Raw genomic sequence first — 27,929 nt, 5'->3', positions numbered from 1 at the left:
TATTAAAATTGGTCCTGAGATATAGGATTTCACTGTACATGGGCCACGCTCTTTGTCCAATGAATATACAGCTTCTATGAAGCCTGTTCTTGCCACCTGGTTTATGGAATGCCTCAGACCCTATTATTTGGTGAGTTATCGCTTCTTTAGGAGTTTTCAAAAATAACGTTATATTAAGGATACATGGGGTTGTCATAATATTTCACTTTCATTTCTACACAGTCGGATCAGGTGCCGAAAATATTTGTCCTTAGCAAATTTGGTTGATGTTGCTGCAGTTATTAGTGAGATATTTAAATTAATATATGATGAAATTGTGTCGATGTATTTGCGGTTTAAATGTTTGAAAGATGATTAAAAGTTAAACTTAATTGCCTTTTTTGCCAACGGTGTAATCTTGTGCTGGAGCGAAATCAAGATTTCATTCTACTTTCAATTTTTTTTGATTGTGAACAAGAGCAAAATGGAATACTGTCTTCCTAATGTCAATAATCATTGTCAACAAATGATGCATGTTTTGAAAAATACTTGATCAGTATATTACTTTGCTAACTATACCAAAAAAGCTGGTCGAAAGAAAAAATATGGAAACGCTGACGTCCACATAGAGGGAACCTCTTCAGACCTGTACAATTTCAAATGAGAATAACGAACATGAAATATGTAAGTCAAAAAGTGCAAATAGTCCTTTTCAATACGCCGGCAAAAGCAGCGTGCAATAAGTGGGCATTGCAACAAATGCACTCGTACAATATATTGTATACTATTTACAAAATGGATATATGTATACTTGTAGCTGTTGTAGAACTGTTGTTTACAAAATAACGAACACACAACATAGACAACAAATTAAGCTACACTATTGCTCAAGAGAGCAAAGAGATATTGTGGTTTTAAGAGAAACACTAAATTGATGAGTTGGACGACTGAGCAGAAATTGAGTGTTTTATTCAGATTTACATTCCACATCCGCTAACAACCGACATTGGTTTGGCTCAGAAATTATATAAAGAGAAGATTATGGAAGAGAATTGCAAATTGCAAGTGTGTATATGATTGTAGATATATAAATAGAAGAGAAATATAAAGAACTCTTCAGTCAGCAAACCACTTTTATTTTCCTTCACCAACACCAGTTACGTCCTCCTCCTTTTATTTAAGTACCTTATTCTACTACTACTACATTTTGCCTTTAGGAGTAGCTTTAGTACGTTGACTCCGACGGCGGCAGAAGCCATATTTTCACATTCGCCACGGTGCGCCAAAACAAGAAGCGATTCAATGACGATTCAGTATGTCGGTAGAACTTTAGCAATGCGATTGTGAAGAAGGTAGTCTGTGGAAAAGCTATCCGTTGGTTAAAGAAAGTAAGAATGGATGTTTCTAACAAGAAAGAACAAGTAATTATTTAAGGCATGTGTGAAAGTGTGAATGGAAAAATTCATGGGAAAATGAATGAATAATTGAAATTCAATAAATAAAGATTTGCATAAAAAAACTAAAAATTACTTTAAAAAATTAAAATTTATTTAAAATTTAAATATTGCTGTAATTTAAAAATGATTTGAAAATGTGTATGCGAAGTCTCTCGGTCGCACCGGTGCCCGGCCTTAAAGTTTGCGCTTTCATGTCAGCGAGGTTAAGTGCTGTGAAGTGGTGTTGCTGTCAAAAGCTTAAGAAAAATACTCTGCAATGCCGCTATGTCCTTTGCTACCCATATATTAAAAACTGATGCAGTGTTCTTTTCTGTACGGAAAATATTTTTTTGATATAAAAGAAAAATACTTCGAGGTGTTAACAAGGTTGCTTGTTAAATTTGCTTTTATTTACAGTTAGTGAATTCATAATTTATACGCAAATACAAGGAGTGAGGAAAGTTCAACATTTTTTTAAGTTCAACCATGTGCTATCTGCCAGTGTAAAAAAGCGAGCAACTTTCAATACTAACCCTTTTCTCGCACAATTTGTATCATGTCTGTTATGTGATGTTTTTATCGTAAAAAAAAACTAAATCTTAAATATTGACCGATATATACATACGTTACAAAGCCGTAGTCCGGTTTTACCCATTTGCACAATGTAATACTGTAATAACGGGACAATATTACGTACCGGCGTGAATAGTAGTTACGAAGAACCCTTGGTTTAATTTATAATAAGTAGCCCAGTGACTTTGCCTGAATCTTTACTGAAAATATCAATAAATTTGTGAAATTAATTAAAGAGAGAATACTTTTATTATTGTGTTACTGGATATATTATTTATTTTTCAAGATATTGGAAAGGGGTGGGCACAATTATCTTATTTTTATACAATTGTGTTTTATAATACAATATATAAAGTATATTTATATAAAATATTGAAGTAAATATATAACGGCTTAAGTTTTCTTTATCTTCTTCTAACTTATCCCTTAACTTGACTTGAATAAGTCTGCTTATTTCCAAAGTACCACTACAATGTGTGAAATTTCCACACGAAGTAGAAAATAAGTCAAAGAAATTGTGATTTGCTTATGCAGTAATCTCACGTCAATTAATTTCCTGTCGTAAATAACAATTGCTTCTGGCAGTCCACTACCAAATAAGAAGAAGAAACATGTAATTGCTGAAAGTTTATTGCCATGACTTATGTGGCGGATTGCTTTCGTTGCCTTCCTAGATCACAAGATTGTTATTGCTCATTTTCAGAATACTATTATTTTGTTTTCTTCTTGGCAAATTTTTGCTTAGTACGCGCAATATGCTCATTTTCCACTTTAATCGCCGTCATAATGACTCTCGTATCAATTTGACAACGCTGCTTCATGAATTTAATTTATTTGTGCACACGTTCGTCGAATTTTATTCGCTCAATTGAGTTAGCAGCTCGTGGCGATTTTGGTTCCTTTGTCGAATCCGAAGAAATATTTAAGCCTTTTAATACACGAAAATATATATACATTTACATATGTATGAAAAGAAAGAAATGTTTGAATTCGAGTGTAAGAAGATTTCTACAATACTTGCTGAGAAATGGCCGCTATTATAAAAAAAAAAAACTTTTCAATATTTTTTATATATTTTATGAGATATTCCCGGACATTTCGGCAGTTTCAAGAGCAATCTAGGCAAGCCGTTCAATTTCATTTGCTGCAGCAGCGTTAAATTTAAAAGCATAGCAAAGCGAAGTCAAACTAAATCCTTAGTGAAGTTCAAAAGTGCCACAATGTAATCTTGCAGAAAGCTCTAGCTTGGTACTGCGATATGTGATATTTTGTGATAAAAGTAGCTAGCAGACAATGCTTGATTTTAAGGTAAATTCTCTCTACGGTCTGTTTTGTTTAAGTTTCCGTTGAGCTCTGCATTCACTTGGTCAATTCATATTGGTTTATTGATGGAATTTCGTCCCTACTGAGTGCTTAGTTTAGTAATAAGTATATTGTATTATGTAAACATAGACTAAATGCATGTTTATTCTATTGTCTGTTATTTATACACAGTACTTAGTATTGCGTAGATTTGGTTTGGTTATATGTATATAATTTGCTATTAGGATGAATAGAAGGAAATTTTCGTAATAGTTCAAATCACAATTGCCAAGTGAACTCTAATTGCCCGGCGCAGACCCATATTAAACTCAAATTAATGCGAATAATCAGTGAACAGCAAAGTCAAAATTATTAACTAAAGAACAATAAGCAAAGCGAAGAGAGTGATTTTACAAACAAACGTACTTCTTTGTTTTATGACGAATCATAATAACGGATATTATTCAGGCTAAATTATCATTGAGTGATGTGAAAGTGGCTTTGGAAATCGATTCAACTACAAAATTAATTTTAGGTTGGCTATCACTTCTGTTGCTATGGCGTACAAAGTTGATAAGTAGTTTTACGAAGTTACCAAGTAATGGCAATTAGTATAATTATTAGCGAGGAGAAATATTCATCTATTTTATGAGGAGGATCAAATAACTTCAAATTTTGTATCTAATCTGAACACCTTTATTTGGCGTTTGACTAATTATTGAAAAATGCAGTATTCTAAAATGACATATAAAATGTTATTGTAGGAATACATTCGCGTGGAAAGAAACTACGATACAACTAAGGGCCTGCGTGTTGTTCGCGGGCGCTTTTTACCAATGCTGTATATGTAGGAATAACAGCTATTACCGTTTGTTTTTGAACTAATGTGTCACTTTACGCATACCCACAATAACCAACATTGTGACCACCTGAAACTGTGTCTAACTTATGGACATGTCAAGGAATAAGCAAAGGATTACTAATTGACAGCTTTTGTTGCTACACTTAATCATATTTACGCGTTATGTACATAAGTATATATAAATGTTCCATTTACAACAGACAGATATACACGTCGAGAACTGCAAAAGAGCACGAAAGCAATGAGTCATCAATAATAAACAGATGTCCAACAGTCACATGTCGCTGGCGAATATTGCAGAGTGTGCTGTCATACACCGTACAATCAAAAAAGTTTGTTTTGATCCAGTTTTATCCTTTGATCCTAATATACTTAAATACTTTATGTTCAGGGTTTGCCCGATTTAAAAAAATTTATGGAACCAATCGTTACAATTCTTTAAAAAACTTAAAAAATAAGCTCCTTCGGCCTCGATACAGCGCTACCAACACGATTTCCAAGCATTGAAAGCGTCACGCGTACTATATGCTGCTTGGATCCCTCCGTCGTGTCAAAAGAAAAAGAAGATTGCCTCTTAGTTTCGGGATCATACTCAAATATCCATGACTCGTCACCTGCGATTACGTTATTCAAAAATTGGGGTTCACTTTCACACACGTTCAAATTTTCTGGGCACACTTCCACTCGCCGCAATTTCTGGTCGTCAGTGAGCGTTTGGGACCATCTTCGTGCACACCTTGATCATGTTCAAGTTCTTCGTCGCAATGTCATGAACCACCGATTTTGATAAATTTAACACATTTGAGCAATTAAATGAATACTTAGTCGATGGACCGAGTTCACAACTTTGCGCACTTGAGTCACATTGGCGGTGTTTGTCTTCATCAGCGACCTCTACCCGGCCCACCAAAAAGGGCTGGTGTCTCCGAAACACACCACTTCTTGCTAAAGCAACATCTAGGTAAGCCCCCTTGATCATAGCCAATGTATATTTATCGCGTTTCACACATCATTTAATCGCTCTAACGAACGCTGTATTTTCGGCATGTACCACTCACAGAAACACGTTGCGCGAAAATGTTTGTCCCGACTCACCAGGTGTTCGGAGACAACTGACCAGCCGCTCGTTCGTTAGCTAAGGATGGCCTCTACCGAATCCAATCGGTGCGCGCACGCTCTGAAGTACAGTCGCGACGGATGAAAATCATTCCTTTCACTTTCCGAACAAACCCTGCAATTTCTGAGGTTCTTTGGTAACCAGAATATGTTGAATACGAATATTTTATAAGATATTAATTAAAAATCAAATCTAAATCAAAACCTAATTAAATACTAAAAATCTGTTATTGTCAATTGCTATTCCAGATTCTTACAGTACTTCTTGAAATATTATCATTGAAAAATAAGAAGAGGAAAACTACATTTACTTCAGTTGATTAAACTTCAGCTCAGATGAGTCGAGTTTTAAATCGTAATAGGGATACAATATTAGATATGAAAGTCTAGAGATACCAAAGGAGAGTATATAAGTAGATTTTTAAACGGAGAAAACTGATGTTTTTAGGTATACTAAAAAGTCAATTACTACTTCATCGTTGAACTATTCTGAACATTTAAGTAAACTAGATGAAGCAAGAGTAAACAGCTTGTAAAATTATTTTCTACGGGGATTTCTTAAAGATTATGAAATTACTCTGCGACACTCATTTATGTGTAAGCAATTATGTTTTTAGTTAAACCAATGTCAGTGAAAAACAAAGTCATAAAACGAAATTAAATATGTTTAAAGTGCAAATGAAATGGAACCGTAAACGCACAGCAAGTTGCCAATGATGTCAATATCAGCAAATGTACTTTAAATGGTACCTTCTCTATTTTCCAGCTCAAATTATTTTCTCCAAGAGCAGATTGAAGAAGACGCCTTGTCTGAAACCTCGTTTGGTATAGAACGGTTCAGAGAGGTCCTTCCCGATCCTGACAGAGCTTTTGATGTTGCTCCATGTCAGTTTACACAGCCGGATTAGTTTTGCGGGGATACCAAATTCGAATATCGCGGCATAAAGGCAGCTCCTTTTCGTGCCGTTAAAAACAGCTTTGAAATCGACAAAGAGGTAGTGCGTGTCGATTCTCTTTTCATGGGTCTTTTTCAAGACTTAACTCACGGTAGTTGGCGCAGATTGTGTGGTCTTCCTTTTTGTAGATTGTACAGAGCATACTTAAATTCTAATCTTTGGGCATGCTTTCGACAAAACAAAGAAGCTGATGCATGCTTCTTATCAGTTCTTCGTCACCGTGCTTGAATAGCTCGGTCGACAATCCATCGGTCCCGCTGATTTGTTGTACCTCAAATGGATAATTGCTCGCACATCCCTGTGGAGGCGATGTTTCGCCTTCTCACTTTAGTTTACCTTCATAGGGATGTTTTCTGGCCACTCAGAGGATACTTGGTCAAAGACCGGAAGTCGTGATTATCTACTGTTATTTGCTAAAATTTTTAAATGTGCAAATATTTTTGCCGCTAGTAAGCAGAATAAATATACATCAAAATAAATAATTCACAGACACAAATACATATACAAATCGTCGTGGTTTAATGAGAATGTATTTAAGTATGCATAGATTATCATTTACTCTCGAATGGTATATTCCGTGGAATTGAACATTGCCAACACGAAGCAAAACGCGCAAACAATGTAGACGCATTTGACTTTCAAATGCAATCAGAGGGTATTGAGCAAAATAAGTGTTTGCCAATATCAATCGATGAAAGAATTTTAAAAAAGTTGGGAGTGCGAGTGGGCTTAATGCGTGGAATATTTTAAATTAGATAACTTTAATTTACAATTTAAATGAAACAACCATGTGACAAACGCTGTTAAACTGTAGTTGGTTGCGAGGTTCATCCTAAATGATAAGCGTTTATCGAGCAGAACAAGCTGGCACTCATGAAGTATTTGTAAAAATGGTTTGCCAACGGAAGTGATTTAGAAAGGTCGCACATACTATACGAGTATGTAGCTTCGCGTAAACGTAGCATCACACGCAATTTGACAGTCGTATAGATGTTCCCAAAGAGAGGATGTGGTGTCACTCTTTATAAGTACATCTGCCTAGCTTACGGATAGAACTTTTTCCATCAAATTGCACTGAGTGCCTCTACGTTGAAAAACTGACAGAAGTTGTATATTGTCTTGCTTACAAAGGGAAAACAGTGTAAAGAACAAGTAAGGAAGTGGTAAATTCGTACGTAAGAGTATTTTCAATTTTTAAAAAAAGCCTGGGTGCAGCATCCTTCTTTCATTTCTTCCGTAAAATTTAGTGATTCTGACGTTTTTTGTTAGTCGGTTAACGCACTTTTAGTGATTTTCAACATAACCTTTGTATGGGAGGTGGGCGTGGTTATTATCCGATTTCTTCCATTTTTGAACTGTATATGGAAATGCCTGAAGGAAACGACTCTATAGAGTTTGGTTGACATAGCTATAGTAGTTTCCGAGATATGTACAAAAAACTTAGTAGGGGGCGGGGCCACGCCCACTTTTCCAAAAAATTACGACCAAATATGCCCCTCCCTAATGCGATCCTTTGTGCCAAATTTCACTTTAATATCTTTATTTATGGCTTAGTTATGACACTTTATAGGTTTTCGGTTTTCGCCATTTTGTGGGCGTGGCAGTGGGCCGATTTTGCCCATCTTCGAACTTAACCTTCTTAGTGAGCCAAGAAATACATGTACCAAGTTTCATAATGATATCTCAATTTTTACTCAAATTACAGCTTGCACGGACGGACGGGCGGAAGGACATCCGGATTTCAACTCTACTCGTCACCCTGATCACTTTGGTATATATATCCCTATATCTGACTCTTTTAGTTTTAGGACTTACAAACAACCGTTATGTGAACAAAACTATAATACTCTCCTCAGCAACTTTGTTGCGAGAGTATAAAAAGGAGTCGGCATGGCGAATATGGAAATAATGAAACAACATTATATACGCAAAGGGACCAACAAAAACGATTTAAAGTAACTCATATGATATGCAGTCAACCAGAAATTACTTCAAAAGAAAGATGTTTTGACTATATGCCTGTCTACAAATAAATATAATAAGTTAAAATAGACAAATCTTTATTTGAATAGGGAGTTTTATTATGACACACTCGGAATGGGATTCCGAAATTGTAGTAACTTCTTTTATGGAAGCACGTGTAGAATAGAACGCTATTAAAGGAACTGCCTGAATGTCAACGTATGAATGTTACGAAGGCATAGGAATTACAAATTTGCTTCATTCACAACTTTGTGGCTATCAAATATATAAATACATATGTACATATGTATATTTAATCCATGGAACATCCTAAACTTTATAAACTGTGCTTTTATGCTTTCAGCGGAAAACTTAAATTAAATAAGCGCCCAAAGAGCATAGAGGATTTCATATAATAAGCCAAGTGCAATTTGTACCGGTGTGACTAAGGGTGTGCTACGGTAAAACTGAATCCAGCAAAGCAGCCAAAAATAGTTAATCATAAGATATCCTGAAAGGTGCAAACCTATACGCGAGATTCATCATAAGTTGAAACAAAAAAGCAGAGATTCTCATATATGGCACTTACATGCGCAAAAGTGATTACGGCACACAAATTGGAGCAAACACTGAATACTATAGATATTAAAGACGGAAGTGGGTGACATTGGGAGTATGCAGTCCAACAATGCCGCCACTTTTATTGAATTTGACAGTAGTGGTGGTAACAGTGGGTACGTTCGGATGTCCTTATTGTCAGCGAAAATACTCTTATTGGTTTCGGTAGCTAAGTGGACAACGTACAAGATAATTATTTCCAACTTATAGGTATGGCATCAGTCATTAATTGGTTGAATCGATCACTGCTACTATATGGCATAAATAACTGTGGTATAAATATTCACATTCTAATCAACGAAGCAATGGTGTAAGTACAAAATATATATAAAACAATCAGATTATAATTCTTGTAGTTTTAAAAATTGTAAATGAAATTAGAAAAATCTGTTTTTGAATTATTTATGATTATATTTTAAACAAAAGTTAATATATAATATAATTTAATAATACATAGTAGAAATGGTCGTAATACAAGTAATCGTCCATCCATGCCGTGTCGAATTGTTGAAACAAAGAATTGGGACTATCTCAAACCACAATCTGGAGGATTTCGATAAAGGGTTTTGGGCTTGCATTTATACGGATCACCATTCATTACATACATTATACATACATTGTTCTCAAAAACGAACTGAAGCCATTGGATAACGATTTTTTTTAAGACAATCATCTTTTACAATGAGCCTCTTTTCCATCTGAAGTTTGGTGTGGTTTTTGGTCTGGTGGAATCATCGGCCCCACTTCTTCGAAATGAAGAGGAAATGTCAATGGAGAGTGGTACAGATCGATGATAACTAATTTTTTATGGCCGCATTTGGAAGAATTTGTTCTTGACTTTATTTGGTCACAACAAGACGGGGTTACGTGCCACACAATACTTGTATCAATAGAATTATTGCGAGAAAAGTCTTGAGATTCGATTATTACAAGAAATTGTGACATTGGATGGCCTCCAGGAAGCTGTGATTTAACACCAATAGCCTACTTCTTGTTGGGTTATTTGAAGTTATTGGTCTTTAGCAATAAACCAGACTCTCTTCGAAATTTAAATTTTCTACATTCGACTTCTATTTGTGGAAAAGTACTCAAAAATTTTATTCATCGACTCCTGTAGAATGTAGTTATATTATGAACTTAATTCTATTTCACAATAAATAAGAAAAATTTGAATTTTCTTAACAATTGGGAATTGTTTTAAGAAATAATATCATTCTTATTGGAAAACTACTTGAGCATTTACGTATTCCATTGAACGATTCTGAGTATAACTTTTTGAAAGTTTGGTACATCGCATAAATATAGTCGAATGATAAGAATATCAGCGTGGAATCCCTCTTAATAATTCATTTCCTATAATCTGCAACTACAAAAATTTGTGAGATGACAAAATAAGGACAGCACAGTGTAGTATAGCTATACATGTCAGATGTACTAAAATGGAAAACACTTTGCACCAGGATTGAGGGATTGGGAAGATAAAATGAAATACAAATATTAAAATTTGGAGTATGTTTGTTTGTAGTATCTAGTTTGACGCAACAAAATCCCAAAAGAAACCTTTTGCCTGGAAATTTAGCAATTTTCAAAGCTTTATTTTGCATTTTGTTGGATTAATGGTTGTGTTTGTGCGTGATTTACGCAAAACTATGGCAATACCTACTTTTAATTTCGTTATGATAACAAAACTGGCGCAGAAGTTGATTTAATAATTCCAAAGTTTTGCCTGAAATTAAAGAAAAATATCGTTTGCAAATGAGAAAGTCATCAAACTTACTTTTATAGAACCCCGAAGACAGCCAAAGTATATCAAAAGTTGATCGAAGTCCAATCATTTGTTTTACTTATTAGCACCAAGAAGTTATTTCTATAAATGAAAAAGTTTTTCATTATATCACATCGCACAAAATAACATATTTCAATAGACAAAATAAAGCAACAATAAACGCCTTACAGAGTACAAGTTTATTTTCATATAATTAAGAAGGCTTGCCCTTTCACACAACTCACTTAATCGACTCTGTAGAAAAAAACGGTTTGTTTATTTTTACACGTTGCGTGTCTGCTTGCCTCTCTGATTTATGGTGTGAATTAACGTTTGGCATTATTCAAGTATACAAGGAATTTTGTGAAGCTAATTCACACATACGAGTAGAATAGCGAAAATAATCATGGGAGCATGGTTTTTGTCCGATTTCGTTACTGTTCAATTTTTAAAATAATGTTGTGTACCGAATTTGGTAAACTTTGGTAGAGAAGCTCCTTAGAAATAGCATTTCACATAACATTGGGCAATGCCAGACCATTGCATTTTGATAGCAGCTCCTATGAAGCCTTTTGAGTGTGAAATCTAATGTCGCTGACATATTTATTTATTATTTATTTCAACATGCTATATATGTAACCATTATATTTGAAGTGGGCGATGGTCCTACTAATCATTCGCCATAAGAAATATCTGTAAATAGTCATATGTTATAAAAAAACGTGAATTATAGTATGTATAGTTATTGGAGGATGGAGTCATGTGTAGACGTTCAGAGCTGAAGTGTTTTCGTCCATTCGGACGATATGACCTAGCCAGCGTAACCGATGTCTTTTCATTCGTCGAACTATGTCAATGTCATCGTATATCTCATACAGCGATATTCGCCGTGGCCAACGCGCAAAGAACCATAAATCTTTCGCAGAACCTTTCCTTAATTAAAATTTCATCTTCAATAAGTAACTCATATTCGTTGTGCATTATATAACAGTTTCTCACTTTTACAGAAAAATGCCACGTTTTCGTGGAAGAGCAAAAAATATTGGTCGACGTACTCGGAACGCGAAATTGGTCTATGATCGTCGATTTAATAGATTAGTAAAAGAACAATCGGCGGATAATATAAATTTATGAAATCAAGTTGCACGTATACGATCAAATGCAAATTCAGGGTAACGCACTCAACGTATTCGTGGTAATACCTTAATACAACGAGGGGCCGTCAACAAGCGACCAACGCACATAGAGAACATAACCAACGGCGAATGCAGAATAATCGAGCATTGGCACGAGCATCACTTAATCGTCTCGCGTTTGAATATGATCCTGAAATAAACTATTCGTCACATCTATTAATGACAATCGGTAGTTTGGACAAAGAGTGTCAACATTGTCATGCTTTCAAGTAACAAAGGTATATCAGCTGGCTTATGTTGCTCATCTGGGAAAATTTCATTGCTTTTAGCTGGAACCACATCTCAATCGAAATTGTTTTTGCGGAAAATTCGTAAATACAATTCATGTTCCAAATGTTGTTATTTGGAGCAAAAAAATTGTTCATCGTGAAGATGGTCGCAATTTTGAATCTAGATTCAAGATTCAAAGTCAAGTGTTCCATCGAATCAGTTCATTGCCTTCAATGTCTGATGCCGATCCAAAATTTTTACAAATTTATTTTATGGGAAATGAAGAGCAACAATCGCATACACGCTCCGCTTACAACCATATAGAGCAGATGGTTAAAGGATTGTGGACATTCTGGAAACCGTAACCAATTGGTACCATTGTTCAATATCCTTTCTAACAGACACAAAAACGACAACTACGTCACTGTCATTAAAGCAGACAAAGTGTCCTGGAGTGGAGAGCACGCAGGCACTTATAATGTTCCATTTGTTAATGAAGTTGCAGTTTTTGTGTCTGGTGACCCATGTGAACGTCGAGACATATGCATACAACGCAGATGATACGATGCAAATAATTCAAGACAATTATCGTTCTTACGATGCTTTGCAGTATCCGTTGACATTTGGGAAGGAGAAGATGGATATCATTTAAGTATTAACCAAAGGAATCCAACTACAGGTACATCTTATAGATTATCTTACAATTTTTCAATTCAATTCAATTAAGTCAATAATTTTTGTTTATGTCATAAATATATTCATTTATAGGTGAAGAACTGATGAAGACATATAGAATAGTGCTTGAAACTTCTACGAATAACTAATGTTTCATCAGTACATTATGGATATGTATGTAAAAATTGAAAGTGAGAGATTACGATATATAAAATTTAATCGAGCAAAACTTCGTACTGAGGAGTATATTAATATGCGTAATGCCATAATGGGTAACGTAACGTGCCACAAATGACATCAACAACATCAGTACTGCATATACATATCCTCCCATCATCATACAATGGTCGTTCGCGTCATATGCAAGAATACATTCAAGACGCTATGAATTACGTACGTGCAACCGCCGACCAGATCTTTTTATCACATTTACGTGTAATCTAAACTGGGATGAAATTAAAAATTTGCAGTTGTCAGGTCAAATATCGATGCATCGCAAGAAAATCCGTGTTTCTCTCACGGTCAGTTATATGTTGCTTGTTCCTGAGTTGGAAACTCATTGAATTTGTTTGTTTAGACGCTTCAAGGACTAAGCAAAAATATTGTACATCCAATGGCATTACGATAAACTGAGTTTATGTAAATTACAAAAAATATAGGTTATAAAATAAAACAGTTTGAGTGTAAGCTTTTTCACCTTTAATTAAAATGACTTAAAATTATTACTGAACACAGCTTCTAGATTTTATTTCACTCATACAGTATACACATATTCACAACCTATGGATTGGTTGAATTTTGATAAATGGGCCTGTAATGAGGTTAGATACTGTAACAACTATATATGTATGTATACGTAATTACGTGAACGCAGAAGAGGTTTAGTAGGTGAGGAGAACACTATTTTATCCTATACCGTCAGGTCCAAAACGAACTGTGTCGTAAAGAGAAAGGTATACTCGGAGGAGCTTGATATCTCTCTTACCTTGCCGTCTACAAAGCTCAGCCAGCATCTTCCAAGCGGAAGTACTGGGTATAGAGCAGGACTGTGAAGTTCTATTTATTGAACAAATCTCCAGTTTTATCACAAATCAGACCACGAATGTCTGGAATTCATCAGATAGCAAGCCTTGAATGTCTATCTAAAAAAAGCATAACAGAATTAAGTAGCTTCATTGAGGGCTTTAAATGACTTGAACGCAACAATGAAACGCGTAAGTTCTTACGATAGAGTATCAAAATAGCATATTGAATTCAAAGGCCAGCACTCTTACCTACCTCCCAACTATGGCTATTTCGACCAAACTTGTTGATTATGAATCTTTCTAGCACTCCTTAAACATTCCCTAATAATACTTTTGCTGAACATTGTTTATAATGCGATAACTCAGTAAGTAACTGAATCAGAAACATTAAATTTTCTACTTGTGGGACGTAATTACACTTGTTCAATAACCACGAGAGCCAGACGCGAAAAGGAAAATTTGTGAAATAAAAACATTTATCTAGCAACGGTATTGCGCAAAGAATACCCTGCTTGTTATGCCTCAATGTTTTTAGGAAGTTGAACTTAACACTTTGTCACTTTCGGTAAGTGTGGAACAGCTCATTCAAGCCCATAAATTTTACTATTGTTGTGCTAATGTTTGACTCAAAGTTAAATAGACATCTAATGGAAAAGTTCGAAAAGCATGTGGAACTGAACATTAAAAATAAGCCCTGGTTAAGCACAAATAAATGAGTTCAGAATTCTGGTATTGAAAGTTTTGTGCAATAGTTATGATTTAAGTAGTTCCAAATATTGCAACATTTTCAGCGGGAATGTCAAATACGAAAGTAAGACAAATGTGAGAGGCGGATAAAGAAGCAAGAAGCATGCTCGAGGATGCGCAATTCGAAAAGCCTTTCTCATTAGTGAGTGTTTTATAGAGCTGTAAGGCGGGTATATGAGGCTAAAGTTGAGTTGTTTAGAAGGTGTAAAAGTTAAAAGCTGTGTACATAAAATAATTGGATTGACAAATTTATTTCGACTCTTTAGTGACAATAAAATTACGTTAACTTTGATGAATATTATTTCACAGTCCAAATATTTGCAAAATCTTCGTTATTTTATTTATAAAATGTATAATATAAATATTTGTACCCATATAGGGATTCACTAAAGACTATTTAGATATCTTCAGAGCCTTTCGAATACTAACAGGAATTCAAAGTTCAAGAGGTCGTACCCAAGGGTCCGCATTGAAGTAAATCCCATATACTAACCCTTAGATGTTGTATGAGTTATGCCGAAGTGGACGATTGGCGAGGCAATAGGGCTTGGCGGTACTCATGCTCGACAACATCGGAAAATAAACGCAACAAGAAAAATCGTAAGTGTTTTATATCTAAATATAATTGTAATCAAACTGAATTATTTCCGCATAGTCAATATTTATGTAGAATTTAATCTAATTTTCGCAATCACTTTTTCGCCCGAAAAAAAAATTTTTTTTGAAAGTGTCACACTGGTATTGCCCCTTAATGTTTTTCCACACAATATATGGTTGCACATATAACAGAATGTTGCAAAGAATTAGTTTGTGGTTATCCACTCAAAATCAAAATAGAAGTCCTTATATCTAAACGTATTTTAGCGCACACGTAACGTAGCACTTTAGTGAAGTCCATATTGTAAGTAGGCAGAATCGTCCTTTTACCACATCACGCGGCGTGGCCACCGCTTATAATAAGATAGGGCATAAACTCGGAACATATGCCAACCAGATTCGGGAAAATATATTTCAGTGTTCGATGATACAAACACAACAGAGGTATCGGCACTTTGAGACCGATTGAATGAAATGTCATGAAACATGGACAATATTCTAATTAGAGTTCACACATTAAGAAAGAAATAGATATGGTCAATATATTATATATTATTCGCTGCTTTCAGAAATATCACAACATTATAACAATGAACACGCTCATTAACTGTTTCACACTTACCATACCCTTGATGGTCATCAGCTTTCATCGCTCCCGAGTAAACCAATCAAGATATTGTGACGGACATCGCGAAGACGTCCCCGTCGCATCGAAGGATCCTTGTAATTTAGTGATATTCATAAAATGTTTATATATGTATATTGATATTAATAAAATTATATTAACTAAATAGTGGTAAACTTCAATGTTACGTTATTCTCTAAAAAACATGTCATAACTGTTTAAAATAAAAATTCACCCAAAAATATAATATTATTCCAAACTCTTCCATACTTGCGTTTTATATATTTGATCAGAACAAAACTTCATGAAAGACAACTTTTTGTAGGAGATACAAAAAAAAAATAAAAAATGTGTGGGCTCAAATAAATTTGGAAGTTTTGAAAAAGGTGTAGTGACTTTGAAATATTGCACTTTGTAACCAAAAATTCTCCAAATCGAAGCAAACTTATTAAAGTTATTAATTTTTTTAAGATATGTTGTCCGCGGCTACGTCTCAAATGGTAACTGTCGAATGACACGCGTGATGTGTTGTTGCAAGGCCTGAATCGAAACGGCATTGTCCGCATATTTATTGGACTTTACATATCCACATAGGAAAAAGTCTAACGGTAGGATATAATACGATCTAGGTAGCCAATCGATCGCCCCAAAACGTGAAATTATCTTCTCGCCTCAGTGTTCTCTCAATAGATCCATTAAATGATGAGATGTGTGGGAAGTGGCGCCATATTGTTGAAACCAAATGTCGTCGCAATCATAAGCTTCAATTTCAGGGATCAAATAATCGTTTATCATGGGACGGTAACGGTCGCTATTGACAAACCATTGTTTTTCAAATTGGGCAATTTTGCTAGTCTACATACCGTACCATTGAGCCAGAAATGGGGCTTATCGCTGAACAATATTTGGTTCAAAAACGTCGAATCTTCTTGGAAGTGTTCAAGAGCCCATAGAGCGAAGGGATGAGACAAGGGGCTTTAGTTCTTACACAAGTTATATTTTGTACTTTCTCAAATGGTCCAGGGAGATTTCGCAAAATCACCGATTTTTAAAATTAGCAGTCCATTGGAAGGGGCCCGTGATATAAATATTTCGACAAAATTCTTTTTTTGTTAAATGTTGAAATTTAGAGCATGATAAAATTGTAAAATTTTTTGCTATGCAATTTTGCGAGTTCAAAGAAAAATGTTCGTGCTATATTATAGATATTTTTTCACGGTCTATTTGTTCAAATATTTTTTTGTTTAACAACTGAAATTTTTCATATGTTTTTTGTTCATTCATGCCATTTCAAAGATATTGAATTTTGTGTCCCCCCTTCCGCTCTTAAAACGTATGGCACGTCCATCGACCATCCATATTTTAGGTTAGTTCATGTCATACATATTATTAAATATTTATTATGAAATTGCTAACGCACTGTGAAACAATTATGTTCCTTATCTTAATTGTACTAAAAAATTGTATCTCTAAATCTGCGGCAAAATAAAAATATAAAAAACTGAATTTTGACGAAATATTTATATCACGGGGTATGCGTCTGGTCCATCTGCTAATGAATTGTTAATGTTCAAAATCAGTGATTTTGCAAAATTTGCCTGCACCACTTGACGTAGTTTGACCCGGTACTAATGTGCCATTTCGTGGGTTCAGCGTGTTGATGATTTTTGCAGTAAATGCGGACTACAAAATACATTTACCTCAATTTGTTTCCATTATGTGCAGCGTAAAGCTAAATGGTTGTAAATGCACTAACTAACTCAAAATGCATTTGTTCCGACAGTGAGTTGAATTTACATGCAGACTTTCATTATAAAATTTTGAAATTGTTTTGCATATTTAATTAAACATTGTATTCAAATTTATGTTACACTTTGTGGGAACTCGTTTCAACCAGCAATGTTGGCTATAATTCCAGCATGTGCACATGGATGTTTATCCTAATGCTGAATTATGTGAAATATAAGTACCTCAAAAATGGAAATGTAAAGAACTCATTTCGTTATAGAATCCCATTAATACATAATTCCATGTTTGAGCTTTACTCTTACGTGGCATTAATATATTCCATACGTAAATATTACGGTTTTAATATTTTTAATAAAGCGCAAAAGTTGTGCAACTTATATTGAAGACCAATAAAACAAAAAGTATGAATTGTGGTAGAAAAATTTTACTCTTAAGACTTAGTAGTTTATTTTGTTAAAAATGTTAGGATATGGAATTATCACAGTTTACGGTTTTATGCTCCATATATTCAGCATACTTTGTAGAATGTATGAAAAAGCGTTGCATTATGAACTATTTCTACAACACATTAGACACACTCTTCTTACACATCACTAAGCCTGGTAACAAGTTTATAACAATTTAACTAAACTTTTACAATTAGTTTTTATTAACTTTCGTGCTTCAAACGGCGGCCGTACTTCGAATGTCAAGGGATGTTCCAACAATTATTCACGGGATTGGCGAATATTTAAAAACATTGTAGTTTTAAGACACTTTGAAATTTAATAATGCCTCGGCGGCGGTGTTAATAAATACAACATTCACTCAAACTATAAGATTATACCAAATATTTCAAACTCCAAACGTTTATTATGAAATCCGTAATTGATAATAAAAATAGTTTTTCATCATTTCGCGGTTATCTTCAAAATTAGAAGTTTAACCACTGATGAAGTCCAGCGAACGATTACAAACTTGTACCATTACAATAAAAACAAACACGGAAGTGTATATTTAAGTAACCTTTTACAGTGTTCTCTAGGGGGACTGTGGGATGGCATTTCAAATTTCTTACGTACAGCTGTAAGAAAAATTCCTTGGCCTTCGTGAAGGTCGAAAAAACACCTGGTGCGATGAAGATTGGGGAGAGGGACCAAACTGTCTTCCTAGCAAAGTTACAATCGGAGGAGGAATCAAAATGGGAGACCCCAAAATCTGCGGTAATTACCGTGGGATAAGTCTCCTCAAAATCACATATAAGGTTCTACCTAACTTATTGTGTGAAAACGCAACCTAAACAAGCTGATTGGACCTTACCCGTGTGGCTTCAGGGCTTGAAAATTAACAACTGACTACATAGATATTCACCATGCGCCAAATCTTGGAAAAGACCCGCGAAAAGAGAATCCACACACAACAATGAGCTGCTTTTATACTGCTGTGTCTGAATTTGGTACCAGCGGAAAACTAGTACGGCTGTGTAAACTGATTTTGAATAACACAAAAACATTCGTTAGAATCGAAAAGACCTCTCCCAGCCTTGTGACTTTTTCAGTCTAGTGTAGAAAATTATACGAGCTCCAGAGAGAGAAGGTAATCTTCTAAAAGAGTGTCCAGCTGCTTGCGTACGCCGATGGTATTGATATCATTGGCTTCAACAAATGCGACGTTAGTTCTGCTTTCACTAGACTGGATAAAGAAGCAAAGGAAATGGGTCTGGTAGTGAACCACGGAAAGACGAAATATCCTATCAGCAAAGAAACAGTTGTTACATTCGCAACTAGGCTCCCACGTCGCTGTTAACAGTCATAACATGGAAGTTTTAAATAATTTCGGCTATCTGGGAACCACTCGTAGCACCACCAAAAATGTCGGCCTCGAAGTCTAACTTCAAATTCAATAGGCAATTGAGAAAAAAAAATTCTCTCTCGACGAACAAATCAAAATTTTACAAGACAATTATCGCTGTATTGCTATATGCTACACTTGGAATCACCCAATTGGCGCCAAACAGGGAAAAGAAGAACGACTGTCGCGCTGTTGTAAAGGCGGCTCAAACCACGGAAGCAGTGCCTAAGCCAATAATTAAGGAGAAGCTGTACACAACTCATACACATACATACTCTCTGAGCACCTGGAGAGTCAGGACAAACATTTTCGTGCGATTAAATTCTGAAAGTGACACCCAATTTTTGAATAACGTAATCATAGATGACGAGTCATGGATCTTTGAGTATGATTCCGAAACAAAGAGGCAATCTTCCGAGTGGTACACGTTGGCGTCTCCTCGCCCAAAAAAGGAAAGAATGAGCAAATCTAAAGGGAAAACGATGCTTATTTAATTTTGTAACAAATAGAAACATATGTATCTCTATTTGTGCTTGGGGAATCATTAACTTGTCTATATGGTTATCACACACATTTGAAATAAAAACGCCGCATCACTTAAGTGTGTAGTAAAAAGAGTAGTTCATTAAAGAGTAATTTAACTTTACACAAATGTTTCTTAAAATTAACCGGGTTGAGACGAAATCTGGTGAAGATCCAATTATATGTTGCGTTGACGCGGCTTAGTTGAGAACGTAGTCGAATTGTGAGAGACGAATCGTGAGATGTCGACGAGGCGTAGTGTAGTAGCGCAAGTTTATGATCGAATTGTGTCCGCAATCCTTTTTCCCAGCCTTTTTCTTCTGTGTGTTGATTGATGTGGATGTGTGTTGAGTTGTGTTGAGTGGTATCAGCTGTGGTGAATTGCGCTGCAGGATTAGGATGCGCAAGTTTTACCGGGTAGAAGGGGTAGATGCTTAACTCATTTAAACAATGCTCATTGTATTTTTCGGCATCAAATTCATCGTACACACTGAACTTGTTCCTAATGCAAAATCGTCAACGCCAAGTTTTACGTGGAAGTCCTCAAGAGGCTCAAACGAAGGGTCAATCGGGTCCGCCAAGATTAGCCGATTGGAGGTTGCACCACGACAACGCTCCGGCTCACACCGCCATTCTTGTGAACAGGTACCTAACTAAGGCCGACATCCCAACGCTTTCGCAGTCGCCTTACAACCCAGATGTGGCCCCCTGGACTTTTTTGTTTCCTTGCCTGAAAAGGCAGATGAAAGGTAAGCAAGTTATATGGGGGCTTATTCAAGTTTTTGGCCAATTTTATTTTGAGAAAGATACACTGTTATGGGAAAACACGCTCTGTCATTTTCATTGAGTAAACTCAACTATTGATTGAGATATGCTGTATATAAAAATGAGTTTACACGGTTTTACTCTAATGTTCCTTCTAAAAACAACAAACTAAAAGAATTTTTTATTTAACATAAACCAATAAAATTATGAACGAAAAACTCAAACATTGTGTTGACAAGGTTATCCAACAGATTTGCTAAATAATTGTTGTAATTACGTAAGTTAATAAAGTCGAATTTGCTTTTCAAATAAAACACTATCCACAACAAGGTGTTCCCCATTTTTTAATAGCTTTGACAGATAGCAGCGTTAATCCGGATTAACTACAATAATTCAGGAGTAAGTGCAGTTAACTCAGTTGCTAACTCTCAGTTAATCCTCAAAATTATAGAGAGTTAGTTGGATATTTGTTGGCAATACTATTGCTAAAAATGGCCAATTGTAATCTATTGTGAATGAAAAGCAAGAAACACTAACAGGTGTTTTTCAAATTTTCAATTGAAAATATTATAAAATTGACTGTTTACGAGAGTTTTAAACTCGCATAGCTACCGTCTGTCACCTACAAATTTGGATCTGTTTAAGTGCGCAGTTAATCCGGAGTAACGTTGCGTATGTCAAGGTTATAAACTACTTTTTGTGAACACACTTTTTCAGTAGGTAGTAAACAAATTTAGCTTCCTGTAGACTCTACAGTGTAGAGTCATTTCCAAATATTAAAACATATGTGTTTCTAGCTAAATTTAATTACGTTATGTGTGCTCAAAGTATTTTGAGGCTATTTAAATCAAATTTAGCCTTGAATGGCTGTTCACAAAAATGTGCCAGCACGTTTAAGTTATTGTAATTGTTGAAAATGAAAGCTTTTTAAGCTGTATTTTTTATACCTTTGCAATATGTTTCATTCACATAACGGTTCTTTGTATCACCTAAAACTAATATAATTATATATATATATATGTATGATCAGAATGATGAGACAAGTTGAAGTCCGAGGGACTGCCCGTTCGTCCGGCTATGCGAGTGATAAATTGTGTAAAAATTGATTCATCGTAATGAAGTTTGATGACAAAAAAGAAAGGACGAGTTCTTAGATGGGCGCAATTGGACCACTGTCACGCTCACAAAACGCCATTAAACGGAAATTAGTAAAATGTCATTACTAAGAACCAAATTTGAAATCGGATCATCACGCCGCTAACTTCCCATATAACTTTACAACTAAAAACTAATAAAAGTACGCTGAATCAATAACTAATTTTTTTTTCGCCAACTGAAGAAAATCCTTGTTCATTCTTCTTTTCAGTTTGCAGGAGTATAAAATGTTCGAATACACACGAGCTTTTCTCTACTTGTTGGTTATATTTTCCTCCAGCATATCAAATAGCCGCCTGCATTGTTTTAGATACTCTCAGCTCTCTTTAAAAGTTTTTCATGCTTTGACATATGTTTAAGGTAGCTATATGCATCCCTACTGCGAAAAACTTTCATTTTTGTCTAGACATAACCCCTCTATTTCTTAGGACTTTGAAGCAGCATTACAAAAACTGTCACACTGTTTTTATCAAAAGTTGTCGTCTACTCGAACTACCTAAACACGCGTATGTATATAGGACATTGTTGCATATTCTCGTTTACTCATTGCTAAATTGAATTTGACACAAGGAAATTGTTGAGGCGTTTAATAAATACCCCACTTGTGTGCTAGCATAAAATTACATTACGCATACGCAATGGTGCACCCGTATAAATAAAACTTTCATATGTAGGAACGTGATAGTTTGCTCAACAAGTTTTGCAATGTATGTCACGACTGCCTCTTTAATACCTCCGCAGACAGTTTTAGTTGACTGCCGACACCGAAGTTAAATTTAAATTTACCGGTAGAGTTAAGCAATACTAGATATATGAAAGTATATGAAATACGGTTACTAAATATGAATGGTATTGGTCTACGGTTTCGTTTAACATCAACAAAGCAAATTTTGTGTAATAAAACTAATAAAAACAAATTTCACACAGCGCTAAAAATATTAAATATTTGTTGTTAAACACAAAATTAATTTCCTGTGACCGCTGGCAGTAGTAAAAAGTTTAAATGAATGTAATAAATGTTTTTTAAAATTCAATTTAAATTCATCTACGTGCTGTGAAGTTGAAGCCACATTGCCTCATATGAAAATAGTTGAAACTTCTGTATATGCAAATCAACTTCCAACTGAGCATACTTAAAGGGTCGACTTCGACAAATTATGAAGAAGGTAATATGAATTGATATTAATATTATGAAAAGGTTTCTTCTTTACCACAAACTAGTCTGGGAGATCCAAAATGTATATGGATTTCGAATTGTATGACCGTGAATTTCATGTTAATAACAAGAGGTGCCCTCTAAGGAATGTTATAAAGTTGACGTGATACATTACGTATGCGTTTTGGTATAAAATAGCGTATATAAACATTTTTTGATTATAAATAGAAAATATTTTCATTTTAAGCAATTACAGCTATTGAACCAATTTGATTTTTGCGCCCATACGATGACGGTCTTCGTGCAGTTGTCGTCGAAAAAGAGAGAAGATAGAAGATTTCAGTGCAAAAATTTGGGGAATCAGCGGATCAATACTTAAACTGCTATTTTTTCATGGTTGGGTAGACCAAGGGTTCACAGCAAATTAATGCCTCATCTCTAATACGACTCATAGAAAAATATCCACAGAAAATTTCGACAGTATTAAAATTGTATTAACGACAATTATATATATGACTGCAAGTGGGAAGTTATTGGAGACTTCATGACGGTATATTTTGTGATTGAAATACAAAGTAAGTTATATTATCTTTGCTGTGGAATAGTACGAATGATGCTGTTCACCGCTGTTATTTGTATGTAAATTTTTTGTGTATATTTATTGAGCTAAGTGTTCCAATTTCTAATAAATAACAGAAATTTTAGAACTGCGCAAAAATGTAGTGGACCAGTACAAATTTCTACCGTATGCAGATATGAACACATGTGTTACTTTTACGACTCCACGGTGTTAATTTAAGAGTACAAACGAATTATTAAATTCAAACATCGGTGAAGCACCGAAGTATACGTAAGCGTTTTTGTTAAAACAACTCTACAAATAACTTTCTTAAGAACACTTTTCTAACTAATTACGGTTGCAGGGGTAAGCAAATATACTCTACTAGCTCTTATTAGCTTATAACGAACAACGAAACTTTTGTAGGCGATACCCCCATTAGACTTAGGAAAAAGTTTTAGTCACACTAGCACAGCTAAAGTCAAACGTAAGAGTCAAAGTGCCCACGCATACTTTATTACAAAATCCAGTTTAGTTTCTTTTTTATTTACACAGTAGGTATTTGATATATAAACGATATACTATATTCACTTATACCACCAAATAAATATATGTAATTATTAGAACCGGTCTTGCGGTATTTTTATTGAATTTTTTTTTTATTGAAATTGAAATAAACTTTTGAGGACTCATGCCCAGCTCTTAACCGATGCTGCGGCTGCTACTATGCCGGTCTCTTTCGACCAATTCAGCGATTTTATCGCAATTTTCGACGACAGGCCTTCCGGAGCGTGGCGCATCTTCGACCACCTCTACACCAGAACGAAAACGTTGAAACAATCGCTGTGCGATGGAAATGGAAACTGTATCGGGTCCATAAACTGCACAAATATTATTGGCGGCTTGAGATGCATTTTTGCCTTTATCATAGTAGTACAGTAAATTATGCCGTATTTTCACTTTATTTTGCTCCATGTTTGTGACGCTATAACTCACGAACGACTTAAAAGAATCGACAATAAATCAAACACGTGTGAGCGCGTGAAATAAGCTTTCCAAAAAGGTATAGTATGACCCGATACGAAGAAAAAAATTAGAACTACGCGCTTTCAGCGCCAACTAGTGAAAATACCGCAAGACTTTTTTGACAACCCAATACAACTTGAGGAAACTCCCAATTTTATCGTAGTTCTTTCACAATTTCTTCAAATAATAAATATTGAAATCTTTCACACCATATAAAACATAGGATTTCCAACACTTGAAACTAGGATTATTTGGAGGATGGAGTCATGTGTAGAAGTTCACGCAAGTGAGTAAAGTTCTCTGATCACCATTCACTTGGCAGTGGCCAGAAACGATTCTTTTACATATGACTCAAGCAGCTCACGACTTCGGGTCTTTGACCAAGTATCCTCTGGGTAGCCTAAGAAACTCCGATTGAAGGCGAGCTAAAGTGAGAAGGCGAAACATCTCCTGCATAGGGTTGTGCACTGGGTTTGGGACCCGCCACGTAAAAAACACTCCCAATGAAAAAACAACAACAGCCTCGGATGAGAGACCCCCTTTTGATGACGACCATGGCAAACGAACTATGATTTGAGGGCATGCACCTGGAATGTCCGGTCCCTTAATTGGGAAGGTGCCGCTGCCCAGCTGGTAGATGTCCTCGTGAAAATAAAGGCTGACATCACCGCCGTCCAAGAAATGCGATGAACGGGACAAAGAAAAATACGAGTAGGTCCTTGTGGCAGAGAGACTCCGTCGCCGAGTATTATCATTCACTGCGGTGTATGAACGTCTAGCCACAATCCGCATCAAAGCGAGGTTCTTCAACATATCACTGTTTGCGCCCACGTCTAGACGGAAGAGAAAGACGTTGTCACCAAATATGCCTTTTATAAGTGCTTGGAGCGCACTTATGAGAGGTATCTACGATCGGTAAATTCAGCCTTCACGAGGAAATATCCCCAAATGGGTTGAAGGGCTGATCGACTTCGCCGGGGCCCGAAATAGGTTATATGTAGTACTAGATTTCAGCATAAGAAAATCCATTAAGCCATCTGGCTGTCTTCGGATCGAAAAACCACCAATCAGATCGCTCATGTTGTGATAGACGGAAGACACATCTCTAGTGTTTTAGATGTGCGTGCGCTCCGAGGTCCTAACATCCACTCGGACCACTATCTTGTTGCAGCCAAGATTCGCAACCGCCTCTGTTCAGTAAAAAACGCACGCCAACAAACACAAGGAAGGTTCGACGTCGAGAAGCTGCAATCACAACAGACAGCCGAACGTTTTTCTACTCGGCTTGCACTCCTGCTCTCGGTATAAGGGAACTGTGGGACGGAATTTCAAACTCCTTACGTACAGCTGCAACCGAAACCATTGGTTTTCGGAAAGTGCAAAAGAACAGCTGGTGCGACGAGGAGTGCCGTGTCGGAGTAGAGAGAAAACAAGCGGCCTACCTCGCAACGTTACGATCGACCACAACACGTGCGGGATGGGATAGATACCGAGAGCTGAAGCGGGAAGCAAGGTACATTTGCAGACAAAAAACGAGAGAGGGCGAAATGTGGGAATGTGGAGAGCTTGACAAGCTGGCCGACAGGGGTAATGCTCGAAAATTCTACGAAAAAATGCGGCGGTTTACAGAAGGTTTCAAGACCGGAGCATACTCCTGTAAAACCCCCAAAGGTATCTAGTCACCGATGCCCAGAGCATACTTAACTTATGGAGGGAACACTTCTCCAGCCTGCTGAATGGCAGTGAACGCACAACGCCAGGGGAAGGCGAACCCGATTCCCCAATCGATGACGATGGAGCAGACGTTCCATTACCCGACCATGAAGAAGTTCGAATAGCAATTGCCCGCCTGAAGAACAAGAAAGCGGCAGGGGCCGATGGATTGCCGGCCGAGTTATTCAAACAAGGCGGCGAAGAACTGATAAGGAGCATGTGTCAGCTTCTTTGTAAAATATGGTCGGACAAAAGCATGCCCAACGATTGGAATTTAAGTATGCTATGCCCAATCCATAAAAAAGGACACCCCACAATCTGCTTCAACTACCAATCCAACGGTAGCCTCCTTAATATCGCATGTATGGTTCTATCGAGCGTATTGTGTGAAAGATTAAAGCCCACTGTCAACAAACTGTTTGGACCTTATCAGTGTGGCTTTACACCTGGCAAATCAACAACTGACCAGATATTCACCATGCGCCAAATTTTGGAAAAGACCCGTGAAAGGAGAATCGACACACACCACCTCTTCGTCGATTTCAAGGCTGCTTTGGACAGCACGAAAAGGAGTTGCCTTTATGCCGCGATGTCTGAATTTGGTATCCCCGCAAAACTAATACGGCTGTGTAAGCTGACGTTGAGCAATACCAAAAGCTCCGTTAGAGTCGGGAAAGACCTCTCCGGGTCGTGTGATCCCAAACGAGGTTTCAGACAAGGCGATTCCCTATCGTGCGACTTTTTCAACCTGCTTCTGGAGAAAATAGTTCGAGCTGCAGAACTAAATAGAGAAGGTACCATCTTCTATAAGAGTGTACAACTGCTGGCGTATGACGATGATATTGATATCATCGGCCTCAACACCCGCGGCGTTAGTTCTGCTTTCTCCAGACTGGACAAGGAAGCAAAACAAATGGGTCTGGCAGTGAACGAGGGCAACTCGAAATATCTCCTATCATCAAACGAACAGTCATCGCACTCGCAAATAATTTCCCACGTCACTGTTGACAGTCATAACTTCGAAGTTGTAGACAATTTCATCTATCTTGGAACCAGTGTAAACACCATCAACAATGTCAGCCTAGAAATCCAACGCAGGATAACTCTTGCCAACAGGTGCTACTTTGGACTGAGTAGGCAACTGAGAAACAAAGTCCTCGACGAACAAAAACCAAACTCTATAAGTCGCTCATAATTCCCGTCCTGCTATATGTTGCAGAGGCTTTGGCGATGTCAATAACGGATGAGTCGACGTTGCGAGTTTTCGAGAGAAAAGTTCGGCGAAAGATTTATGGTCTTTTGCGCGTTGGCCACGGCGAATATCGCATTCGATGGAACGATGAGCTGTACGAGATATGCAACGACATTGACATAGTTCAGCGAATTAAAAGACAGCGGCTAAGTTGGCTAGGTCATGTTGTCCGGATGGACGAAAACACTCCAGCTCTAAAAGTATTCGACGCAGTACCCAGTACCAATGTTTTTAGCATACTTCCTCTTCTTTTGATTCCTCCGACCAATAGTGCATCGAAAATTCTCAGTGCTGAAGTGTTTTCATCCATTCGGATTACATGACCTAGCCAGTGTAGCCGTTATCTCTTAATTCGCTGAATTATGTCAATCCATCGACTGCGGCAATTGCCGTTGCCAACGCGCAAAGTACCACAAATCTTACGCAGAAACTTTCTCTCGAAAACTTGTAACGTCGAGTAATCAGATGTTGTCATAAAGCAGGACGGGAATAATGAGTGACTTATAGAGTTTTGGTTTTGTTAGTCGAGGACTTTACTTCTCAATTGCCTACTTAGTC

At 36.4% G+C, this 27,929-nt stretch overlaps 2 long non-coding RNA genes across 2 annotated transcripts; both read left to right on the top strand.

Annotated features, from left to right (window-relative positions):
• The first annotated feature begins 1,090 nt into the window (after positions 1-1,090).
• Positions 1,091-14,032, top strand: LOC125776458 (uncharacterized). The gene is made up of 3 exons (XR_007421724.1): positions 1,091-1,367; positions 8,551-9,114; positions 11,577-14,032. It is a non-coding gene; the product is annotated as an uncharacterized LOC125776458 (long non-coding RNA).
• An 87-nt stretch (positions 14,033-14,119) lies between these two features.
• On the top strand, positions 14,120-15,756 carry LOC125776459 (uncharacterized). Its single transcript, XR_007421725.1, has 2 exons — positions 14,120-15,022; positions 15,589-15,756. It is a non-coding gene; the product is annotated as an uncharacterized LOC125776459 (long non-coding RNA).
• The last annotated feature ends 12,173 nt before the right edge of the window (positions 15,757-27,929 follow it).

Source organism: Bactrocera dorsalis, chromosome 2 (assembly GCF_023373825.1).
Source record: "Bactrocera dorsalis isolate Fly_Bdor chromosome 2, ASM2337382v1, whole genome shotgun sequence".
NCBI classification, from domain to species: Eukaryota; Metazoa; Arthropoda; class Insecta; order Diptera; family Tephritidae; genus Bactrocera; species Bactrocera dorsalis.
The sequence above is the reverse complement of the archived record's forward strand: the minus strand, read 5'-3'. Positions and strand labels throughout refer to the sequence as shown.